The following is a 9,935-nucleotide window of genomic DNA, read 5'->3' on the forward strand; positions in this document are numbered from 1 at the left end:
TGGTAAAATGTAAAAGACTGCAGCACTTCCTGTGTTAAAAAAGCTGATATTTAATGACTTGCTTCATTACCATCCGAGCAGATGAGGGTTTGTATGTGCAGCTGGGAATCTGTTTTTGTGCTCTGCATGAGCACGGGGGCAGCTTTCTGGGCTGGGACCTCAGAGAAGTAAATCAAAACTAAATCAAAACTCTGGTTAAGGACTCAAACTGTCTCCTGTGGAGCTTTAAGTCTCTTTTTATTACTGGAATGCTTTTTCACAACACTGGAAATTCACTATTTCTGAGGCATTCGTAAGTGAGGGAAAGAATTATTACAGTAAAGGTACAATATTATTCTTTATTACAGTTTTTTATACCACCCAGCTAATTTTCCTGAATTTGATGATTATTTTTTTTTCCCTCCTGAAATAGATTCTGTAATTAACAGTTTGTATCTCTACGTTCACGTTTCACACAGGCCAGGCTGGAGGGGGCTCGGAGCAACCTGGACGAACAGAAGGTGTCCCTGCCTGGTGTCAAGGTTAGCTGGAGAATCACTTTTTTCCTTACTGGGACACGTGCCACGTTTGTCTCCAATATTTTTCTGGAAGAAACCAACATTTTTCTTGTTTATCCTCGCTGTGGTGGCAGCGCTGGTGTCCCTTTCGAACTGAGATCTCCAGGCTGATCGCCCTCGGCTGGTACTGGGGGAGGGTTTGGGCAGTGCCAGCTGTGTCCTGCTGTCCCCTGACCTGCTGTCCCCCGACCTGCTGTCCCCTGACCTGCTGTCCCGTTCCTGCCCTTCCATCCACCCTGGCTGTGGGATAAGCGCCGAGGGGAGCACAGGAAAGGCGAGCAGCGAGGTGGAGCAGGGATGGCCGGGGAGGGAATTTTGGTGCAGGATGTCGGGTGGGGTGGGAGGGAGCGGATTCTGCTGCTCGGGGAAGGAGCGGAACCCGCCCTGCTCAGGGGTGTCACACTCGCACCTTCGGTGCCTTTGGCGGTGGGGGTTTGTCAGAAAGAGGTGAAAGGCTGTAAATGCGGCTTTGTCAAAAAGCCGAGCCCTGAGGCGCTGCCCCCATCGCTGTCTTTGGATGCACTTCCTTTTCCCTGGCGTTCTCCTCCTTTTCCTGCTGTCCCAGGGACAGGGCAGTGTCCTTCCTCCCTGAAGGCTGAGTGAGGCGGTGTGAGGAACCGAGAGTCACTGTGACAAGGGCGCTGAACCCCCGGGACAATCCCAGGGCAGTTCCCTACGCTTCTGCAGAGATCACGCTGCTGGAATCTGCTGTGATCCGACTTTACAAAACAATTTGGAAAAAACAAAAGCTCGGATGATGAACAGGTCCAGGTCAAGGCTGGGGGATGTTTGTAAATGTGCACAAGCACAAGGTTTTGTGCTTCCACAACATTTAGGAAATGTTTCTTTTAAGCGCTGAGGGTTTTGGACCCTTAAAAGTGCATCCTCCAAGAGCCAAGGTTGCTTCAGGCTCTTTAGTGAGGGTGAAATGAAGCTCTGCAGTGTGTCAGAGCTCAATTACCTGACCTGAGGGGATGCAGCCACTGCTGGAGTGAGTCCAGAGCAGGCACCAGGATGATCAGAGGAATGGAACAGCTCTGCTGGGAGGAAAGGCTGGAGAACTGGGATTGCTCAGCCTGGAGAAGCTTTGGGGTGAGCTCATCTGAAGGGGCTGCACGAAGGATGAAGGGGGACTGTTGACAAGGGATGAAGGGACAGGACACAGGGAATGGCTTCCCACTGCCAGAGGGCAGGGATGGATGGATGGGATTTTGGGAACTGGGAATTCCTGGCTGGGATGGCATTCCCAGAGCAGCTGTGGCTGCCCCTGGATCCCTGGCAGTGCCCAAGGCCGGGTTGGACACTTGGACTGGAGCAGCCTGGGACAGTGGGAGGTGTCCCTGTGCTCGTGGCAGGGGTGGGCTGGGTGGGCTTTAAGGTCCTTTCCAACCCAAACCATCCCATAATCCCACGATTCTGTATATTCTGGTTAGTCAGAACGTGGTGCAGGGAGGTTTTGTCCTTTCCAGTGTTTTTCTCTCTCATCCCACATGATTTGCCCCAGCCCCAAGAGGACGGAGCTGGTGTCAGTTCCATCCCAGAGCCTCTCTCCCTCTGCCCTTCTCTGCTCCCCTTCAGGAACCAGGACGTTCTGGGAAGCTCCCCCAGGGTGCCTGGCATCACACTCGTGTCACTTGTGGGACCCTTTGGAACTGGAAACGAGCCTTGGTTCAGGCAGTGCCTCTAAAAAGCATTCTGAGGTTTGCATTTTCCTTTTTCATACATCAAGTGCTTGTTTAGAGGCCAGTTATTCCTAATTTGTTTCATATTTGGAGGTGATTTCTGTATTCCCTGTATCCACCAGACCTCACTGGCTCACAGTCATTACCAGCTGACTGTAATTTAAAACAGTGAGTTTGGACAAAATTTGGTTGTGCAACTTTTCCAGTTCCAACTTCACCGTCTTGCTGTAATTAAGAACAAATGCTGTTACTTGATTTTAACTGATTTGGGATTTATTCTCAATAATTAATCCAAAGAATTTATTTTTAATTAGTCTCCAAATATTTTGCTGGATAAATCAAGAATGGGTCATCTTTGAATGCATTGCTTTCCTGACTTTACCTATAGGAAAAAAAAAATACGGGTATTCATTTAGTGTGGCTCATTTTTTTCCAGGAAAATTTGGGTTTGAAGACTTTTGATTATTTTTAAATCACGGATAGGATTATTTTTTTTTAAAGAAATATTTGTATTTTATGTCAGTGGCAGTTCTGTCACTCCAGGACCTTGCAAATTCTCTCTCCATGTTTCTTGTAGCTCCTTTCAGGCACTGGAAAGCCTTAATTAGGTCACCCCAGCACTTGACTTTTAAGGTTCAACATTGAAGTCAGCCAGGAAGGTCTGATTTGGCCTTCTGGCCAAAACCAAGCTCATTGGTGCTGTTTCCATTATTTTGTGTGATTTTAAGTTGGGTTTAAAAGGTGTGCCAAGGTCCTGTACAACTGAAATGGCACCAGGAAGTTTCAGAGCTCTCCCAGCTGCTGTTCCCACTTCTCCAGTGAATTATCCTGCAGCACTTCTGCTCCTGGTGCTTGGAGGCTCCTCCAGCCTGAAGGCTGATGGTGCAAAGTCACCTTTATTGCTCCATTTCATTCAATTTGGTGTTTTTACTGTGTCAAATCAATGCTTTTGCAGTGTCAGACGTTCCCAGGCAGAAAAAACCCCTTTGAACCCAGTGAAACAGGGAAGCACAGAAACTCCCAAGCACATGAGCATTTACAGGATCCTCTTTCATTGCACTTCCCCAGATGTTGTTTTGCAAGGAAATTGGAAGGACTCTGCCATGATCTAATCCCAGGAAAGTGAAAGGACACGGGTTATAAACAGGGAGTCAATCATTGCATATGATCACTGGGATTCTGACGTTGGAGAGGGACACAAAACACTTGGCAAACTTCTTTTGGATAATTTTCTTTTCGTTCTGGAGCTGCTATGGAACACAGGAACCTTTCCAGACAAACAAATCCCTTCCATGCCCAGTGAGATCCCAACAGGCAGAGCCAGGAATAAACACGGGCAGTAAATAATCCCTGTTAATTACCTGCAATCACCGTCCTGAAACTCTAACAAACGCATGTGGGATCATGCTCAGGCCTGTAAAAACAAACAGCCATTAAAGCAGCCGAGCTGCTGAGGGCAATATTTGCTTTTGGAGTGCTTGATGGCTGTCACAGGGGAGCTCAGCTGGGATGTTGGGTTTTTGGACAGCTCTTGCAGCAGCTGTGCCTCTCCAGAGATGTTTGGGCAAACCCCTAAGAGATGGGAATCTGAAATGGAGCCTCTAAAGCACCGTTCACATGGAATTCCTGGCAGATCATGGATGTGGAGGCACAGCCCCCTCACCCCACAAAACTTCCATTTGTTTGAGGCTAACGTTTACTTACCTGATAGCAATAAAAATCCCTTTGTAATGCTGACTTTGTGACACTGATTCTGTAAAGATTCAGTGGATGTTCCTGGGAAATGAGGGTTGCATCAGCACAATACTTCGGGAGGTGTTTGTTGCACAATGTTTGGAGAAGGCACATTATTAAATATTTGCACAGCAAGGGGGTGATGGCTCACCCCCTTGAAAGAAGGTGAGCACAGGAGAGGGTTTCTCACCAAAATTCCTCAGCACTGTCTCACCTGCCATCCCTCTCTGCAAGGTGACAGTGGCCCCTCAGAGAGGAAGCAATTTTCCATGTCCTCCTCTCTGTGCCCTTTTCCAGGAGCTGGGGATGCTGAGGATTCCTTCCATCAAAACCCAGAAGGGACAGAAAGCCCTGTGGGGACAGCCCTGCACTGTCACTGCTCTGAGCACACCTCTGAGGTGATCCTGACATTATTTATTTCATCATTTTTAATATCCCTTAAAATAAAACACAGAAATATTCCTCATTGAGACCTTCTTTGAGTAGCTGGGGATGTTATTTAGGGTGGAAAACAGGTAGGATTTATTGTTGGTTCTGTTCTGCAAAGAATTTGTGTTGCAGGGAGATTATTTAACTTAAATGTGGTGTTTTATCGTCACATATGAATTTTGTACTTAGGTTTTTTTTAAAGTCTTGCTCGAAGTTAAACACTTACAGCCTGTATTTATGTCAGTAGATACATCAGTTATTCATGGAATTATACATTGAACTTGATGATGTTGGAGATCTTTTCCAGCCTTAATGATTCTGGGATTCTATTACCCAATTTTCAGCTCACCCTGTAAAATGTGTGATGACAACTTGCAGGTTTTTAATTTTACTCTTCTGCAGGATTTCCAGTAACCAGGTGATTGAAGCAGACTGAGCATCCTGACAGCAGGAAATGCAGGTTATTCTTCAGGAACCCCTACAGTTATTTCAAAGAACAAATCAAAATCCACACTGTGGTCTGTTTGTGTTTCAAAGTTCTGATTTGGTTCTTGTAGGCACCTCCTGGTCTTAAAAGTCAACTAGGATTGCATTTTAATCTGAGTGTTAGAAGGACATGGAATTAAAACATCAGAGCAGCTACATCCAGTTCTTTAAGTAATTAATGTATATAAAATCTCATTTCCATACTGATGAAGGGTTTGGTTTCTCTCATCTCTCAGTGGTCAGTGAATTATCTCACAATAATCTCATTTTCTTGGTTATGATCAGCAAGAACTCCTCCTTTGTTCTTTTCTACATCACTGTGTGCTCCCAGAACTTGTGAGAAAATGATCTTTTCCCCTGGATTAGTCACAGTGTTTTGACAAGCGTGGCCTTGTTTCCTCCTGAAACAGATCAGCACCACCGTGTTTATTTTTCCTTAACCAGCAGGAGGATGGGGGAGTTTGGATTTAAAAAAGCTGCTGAAATACCAGCTTTTACCAAGTTCAGCGCGGTGCTTTTCCTGGGTAGAGGAGTGCCTGAGCAGCGCTTACCCTGTAAGAGCTCCAGGGGACAGCTCAGCGTGCTGTGATCCAGCCCACAGGACTGGCAGACACGTGGAGCTCCAGGAACAGCGTGTGAGGAGCAGGAGAGGGGCACAGCCATCCCCAGCAGCTTGAATTCCACTCGGAGGGACCACAGGGTGAAAACCCTTCCACTTCCATCCCTGGGACGGGGGAGGGAGCTGGTGTGGTCTGGCAGAGCTCCCCCACCACATCAGAACCCCGCCCCAGGCCGGGATGTGCTCACCGTTCCCTGGGTTCCGCTGGAAAAATCCATCACAATGCTGGGATGGACACCAGCGTTCAGGTTTTCCTATGGCTGGAGAGTTTTTAGGAGAAACAGCAAATGAAAACGGGGAAAGTTTCGTGTTTAAATGTCTATTTGATCCCTGAGTGGTGGTTCTGGCTTGGCAAATGAGCCTTTGGTACCTTCAGATGTTCACAGAATGATGGAATTCCAGACTGCATGGGTTGGGAGGGACCTGACATCTCCCATCCCCACCCCTGTCACGGCAGGGACACCTCCCCCTGTCCCCGGTGCTCCAGGGACACTTCAGGGATCCAGGAGCCGCCACAACTCCTCTGGGAATTGCAGCCCAGCCCCTCCCCGCCCTCCCAGGGTAATCATTTGGGTTATAATATTTGGGTTTGGTTTAGAATCTAAAACCATGTCCAGGATGGGTTTGTTATTTTTTTTTCCAAATCAAAAATACCTTCAGAGTTGTGGAATTTTATTCTTCCAGATATTTGTGTTACAGAATGTGCTGAACTATTTGTATGGATGAAATGACTGAAATTATCCCAGATTAAATATTTTGCTGTCAGTTAAGAGCCTGGTGCTATCATTTTTATTAAGTATAAATCTCTAGATTGTGATGTGTACACAAAGCAACACAGTGCCACATGTATATAAATTGTAAATATATATATATATATATATATATAGTGAGAGAGGTGTAACCCATGACTGAAGTGGCTGAATCCCTGGTATCATCCACCTTTCCCTCTGAGAGGATTTTTAATTTAGTATTTAATTGTCCAAACTAATATGGAAAGTTCAAGGGAAATTCTTACATAAAGGAAAAAAGGAGGACTTTCCCTTTTTTTCTGTGTAAGTCAGAAAACTCCAACCTGTATTGACATTTTGGTTTCCTTTTTTTCCCCTAATCCTGCCTGTCCTGGATCCCAGAGGAGGCCGATGGGAGAGGAGTGAGTGCACAATCATGGGAAATGCTCCCATCACCACAGAGCCTTTTCCTTCCCCTGGAAAATCCTCAGCCTGTTCCTGATGGAATTGTTAACATAAAAACATTTCTGTGTTCCAGTGGGAGCACTGGAATGGCACAAAGAGATCTCATCCACAGCCCAGGCTCCTCTTTCCTGGTGCATTCAGAAGGTGCTGCTGGAGGAGTTTAATTGAATTGAACAGCTCAAAAGGTCAGAGATTTATCTTTAATGAATTATTTTTCCCATCTTTCTTAAATCTCATGATCACCTTTCCATATTTGTGGTGGTTGCAGGGTTTGAGAGGCAGCAGAGTAATTTTGACTTGGGTATAAATTGTCATTTTCAACGAGACTCTTAAAAGGGAAGGGAGTGATTTTAATATTTCACATGACTGGGAGAGGAAAGGCCTGGCAGTCCCAGGGGAAGAGTCCCAGCACCTGTGCTGAACTCACCCAGATTTTTGGCAGGAATGATCCAATTGCTCACCATGAATGGAACGGAAAACAATTGTGACACAGAGCAAGAGAAGCCTGGCTCAGGAGGTGCCATTTCTGCAATCAGAGAAGGTTTCAGTGAGCTGCAGAAGGTGACAGAAATAGGTTGTGTGTTAAAAGAAACGTGAGGGGGTAGAAGATCAATTCCAAAAATCAAACCAAATTAGTTCTTCCTGCTCTCATTTTTGCTGTGTTTTCCATCTTTCCATTTGCTGTGTTTCCAAAGCAAGGAAGGGGCAGGAGTTTAGGAGAGTCTGGTTCAGATCAGTCTTGCTGATGAAGCAGTTTGGGTTTCCCTGATCAATCTGTTTAATTAACTTAAAATGCACAATTGAAGAAGTTGTTGGATAGTTTTTGCAGTTTTTCTGCAGTTGGCTGCAGGAGAATTTTCTCAGATTATTGCCTGTGGGTTGGAGGTGTCCAGCCTGGAGAAGAGAGATTTGGGGAGATTTAACTGGGGCCTTCCAAGACCTAAAGGGAGCCTGAAAGAGCTGGAGAGGGACCTTGGTCAAGGAGCTGGAGTGCCGGGACAAGGGGGAATGGCTTTAAACGAAAGGAGGAGAGGTTTACATGCAATCTGGGGAAGGAATTCCTCCCTCTGAGGGTGGGGAGGGGCTGGGACAGAATTCCCAGAGTAGCTGGGGCTGTCCCTGGATCCCTGGCAGTGCCCGAGACCAGGCTGGAACACCGTGGGACAGCAGAAGGTGTCCCTGCCGTGGCAGGGGTGGGGCTGGATGAGTTTAAGCCTTTCCTTCCATCCTAAACCATTCCATGATTCCAACCCAAAGAGAACCTGGAGCCTGCAGTGTCTGGGGGTGCTAAAGAACCTTCCCAGCTGTTGATCAGAACAGAATTTCAGACATTTTATCTCTGTTTTGTCTTGCTTATCCCTTAGCTGGGAGGTGATGGGAACAACCAGCAGGAGCATCCCCACAGTTTGGGAGTGGGACAGTTTGGGAGTGTGGCACTTTGGGAGTGGCACTTTTCCAACCAGCATTGGCTCTGTGGCTCATCCTGAAACAACAGAACCAACAGTAAATTGCCCCTTCAGGGCCAGCATTTAGTGCCAGCTCAGAGAAATGCAGGATGGCCGTGGCAGGTATTAAACACCCTGAATAAATCCTGCAGGAGGATCCCAGGGTAACAATGCCTGCTTGCCAAATCTGTTTGCAGAGTGCACAAAGCAACGAGGAAAAACATTGCAACAGCACGAAGGTTTTCTTACGGGCCCAGCCCAGGCTGCTGCGTCAGCAAAGCTCTTTGTTGGTGCTTTTCTTCCAGCCCCAAACTGGGATTGAGCCAGGCACTGCATCCATTGGGACTGGGATGCTGTGGCTGTAGGATGAACCCCCAGGGAGCCAGTTATGCTGTTTGGAACCCATTTATTTTTCCTCATTTCCTTGAAGATGTGTGTGTGGAGCAGTGATTCATCCAGTCCCGTGGGATGTGTGTTTTTTTCCCATTTCCTGGAAGCACTCAGTGTTTGGGAAAGGTTGCTGGACACCATCCACGGCCACTATCAGGCATTTTCTGCTGGGTGGAACTCCCTGAATATCCCAGCTCTTCAGCTTTGTAGGGAAATCACTTTTTCTATGGGGCAGGCAGGGTATGAGGCTGGCTCTGGGAAATATTCCCAGGGAAGAAAAGCTGGGAATGTGCTGACAGCAGCACTGCTCTTTCAGGTGTCAGTGTAAGAAGCTTATAAAAAGCTCTGGTTTTGCTTGGTGGGCAGAAAAAGGGCAGGAAAATGGGCTGGGAATGTGTGGAGTAGAAGCTGCAATGATGTTGGGACAGCTCGGGCTGGAGGCAGGAATGCTCAGCAGGGAAGGCACAGGCAGCCTTAAAAGGAAGACAGAACTTGAACATGTGAATTCTACACCAAAAAAAAAAAATATACAAAGCTGATGAATTACAACCAATTTGTGGTGCGACTTTGATGAAGTGACTTTGGAAAAGAAGGGTTTGGACTCCTGAGGATGCAGATTTGGAGCCCCTGACTATCAGAGCTCTGATCTGAATTTTGGTGGTGGTCCAGCCCTCCTGCCCAGCACCAGCAGAGCAGGGCTCACAAGTGCCTCGTCCCACCCCTTATCTGCAGTGCATCTGCTGGCTCTGATTCCCTGCAATAATCACATTTGAAGGAGTTTTAAAAGCCCTCAGCAGTTGTTTCTCCTCTTTTGGTGGGGATGTAAAGTCAGAGAAGCCAAGCAAAACGCCCCAGTGGCTCCCAGGGCTTGGGTCGAGCTGAGGCTGCATTCCCCAAGGAATGAGGAGTGTTCCCCAGCAGGCTCCATGGGAATTGGATCCAGGGAATTCAGCTGGAGATGCTGGAGCCAAGGCCTGCCCCAGAGCTCTCATTGTTGGAGTGGAACATAAGAAGTGTGAGTTCAGAGTTTGCCAGCAAACTCAAACAAGGAAGCAAACACTCCAGCTGCAGGATGGGATGTTCTTCCTTGGCATGGCTCTCCATAGCAGGATTTTTATCTGCTCCCTTTCCTGAGTTCAGTTTTCTCTCCCCATTTTCCATTCCCATGCCCTTGGCACTTCTTGTCAGATACTTGAATTTTTTGGAGCTGAGTTTTCTGTGAGTGCTTTGTGGTTGTGGATCTCAAATTTCCAGGGGAAAAAAAAAAAAAGCCAACAAAATTCTATATGCCTTCCGGATAAGAAGAAAAAAAAGTTCATTTATTTTCTCTCCAATTTCTTCTAATCTGACTTCATCTCCTGGTTACCATACAGGGAGTGGTAGAGTCCCCATCTCTGGAA

The sequence above is a fragment of the Cinclus cinclus genome, chromosome 10 (genome assembly GCF_963662255.1).
Source record: "Cinclus cinclus chromosome 10, bCinCin1.1, whole genome shotgun sequence".
Classification (NCBI taxonomy): Eukaryota; Metazoa; Chordata; class Aves; order Passeriformes; family Cinclidae; genus Cinclus; species Cinclus cinclus.